Below are 1,783 nucleotides of genomic sequence, written 5' to 3'. Positions count from 1 at the left end.
TCAAATGCGTGTTGTTATGGAAACACCACGATATGACATAGCTAAGTGCCGCGGTGGTCTCGCGGTTCTAGGCGCGCAGTCTGGAACCAAGCGGCTGCTACGGTCGCAGGTTCGAATCCTGCCTCGGGCATGGATGTGTGTGATGTTCTTAGGTTAGTTAGGTTTAAGTAGTTGTAAGTTCTAGGGGAGTGATGACCAGAGCAGTTGAGTCCCATAGTGCTCAGAGCCTTTTTTTGTATGAGTTGAAACGATCACATACATTAAATTACACGTAAAATAAGTGGCTGAGCATCGTTTACTCATACGAAAACCCGGGGTTATTCTAAATTTGATAAATAGTTGGCTTAAAAAGCACTTAACGACTGTAGCTAAATGACATAGAACTTATGTCGAATTTGATTATGATCGTATATCATATATACACTAAGAAAGGGTACAGAAATCACACGAACGTGTGACTAACTCACTAGGGACTTCCAAGAAAACGTTCAAAATTCTGGTCTTACAGGGGCTCCGGAAAAGGCGTCGGTTACGTTTCAAAAAATTACCTAGAACAGTTAAGGCATTGGTCTGTAGGATAGAGCGTAGCGATACTTGGGAACTCTCTGAAAATTCTAACAGTGTACATTACTGGAATAAGTTTGTCATGTATCCCTTTTGGCAGTACGATGCAAGTATCCTAAAACATAGAGATGTTTTCGTTTCACGAACAATCTAGCAGCACATGGCCCTTGAAAATAACGATTGTTTAACACTTAATTTTTTGATGAGGCTGCAGTGGTTCGAAAACTAGTTAACGATACAACAAAGCATATCTGATTCAATAAGCCCGAATACTTTCATATTTTCACGTCTTAACCATTATCAAGTACAAATCCGGAACGAAGGTCGTCAATGAAGTATAAAACGTAGACTGGGAGCACGTTTACTACGAACACCAACGTACAGATAAAAGAGAACTGAACTCTCGGACGGAGCATGCTGTTGCTTATACAATCATCGATTATTCCAGAATATACAAACATTAAGAACATACGAAATATCAAGATCTTTCCGAAAATGGTAAATGCTAAATTGAAACTTCCTGGCAGATTAAAACTGTGTTCCCGACCGAGACTCGAACTCGGGACCTTTGCCCTTCGCGGGCAAGTGCTCTACCAACTGAGCTACCGAAGCACGACTCACGTCCGGTACTCACAGCATTACTTCTGCCAGTATCCGTCTCCTACCTTCCAAACTTTACAGAAGCTCTTCTGCGAACCTTGCAGAACTAGCACTCCTGAAAGAAAGGATATTGCGGAGACATGGCTTAGCCACAGCCTGGGGGATGTTTCCAGAATGAGAATTTCACTCTGCAGCGGAGTGTGCGCTGATATGAAACTTCCTGGCAGATTAAAACTGTGTTCCCGACCGAGACTCGAACTCGGGACCTTTGCCTTTCGCGGGCAAGTGCTCTACCAACTGAGCTACCGAAGCACGACTCACGTCCGGTACTCACAGCATTACTTCTGCCAGTATCCGTCTCTGCAAGGTTCGCAGAAGAGCTTCTGTAAAGTTTGGAAGGTAGGAGACGGATACTGGCAGAAGTAATGCTGTGAGTACCGGACGTGAGTCGTGCTTCGGTAGCTCAGTTGGTAGAGCACTTGCCCGCGAAGGGCAAAGGTCCCGAGTTCGAGTCTCGGTCGGGAACACAGTTTTAATCTGCCAGGAAGTTTCATATCAGCGCACACTCCGCTGCAGAGTGAAATTCTCATTCTGGAAACATCCCCCAGGCTGTGGCTAA

At 44.6% G+C, this 1,783-nt stretch overlaps 1 non-coding gene across 1 annotated transcript; it reads right to left on the bottom strand.

Moving 5' to 3' along the window:
- Window positions 1-1,401: 1,401 nt before the first annotated feature.
- On the bottom strand, window positions 1,402-1,476 carry Trnas-cga (transfer RNA serine (anticodon CGA)). The gene has a single exon. It is a non-coding gene; the product is annotated as a tRNA-Ser (tRNA).
- Window positions 1,477-1,783: the final 307 nt, after the last annotated feature.

This window comes from Schistocerca gregaria, chromosome X (genome assembly GCF_023897955.1).
Source record: "Schistocerca gregaria isolate iqSchGreg1 chromosome X, iqSchGreg1.2, whole genome shotgun sequence".
NCBI classification, from domain to species: domain Eukaryota; kingdom Metazoa; phylum Arthropoda; class Insecta; order Orthoptera; family Acrididae; genus Schistocerca; species Schistocerca gregaria.
The sequence above is the reverse complement of the archived record's forward strand: the minus strand, read 5'-3'. Positions and strand labels throughout refer to the sequence as shown.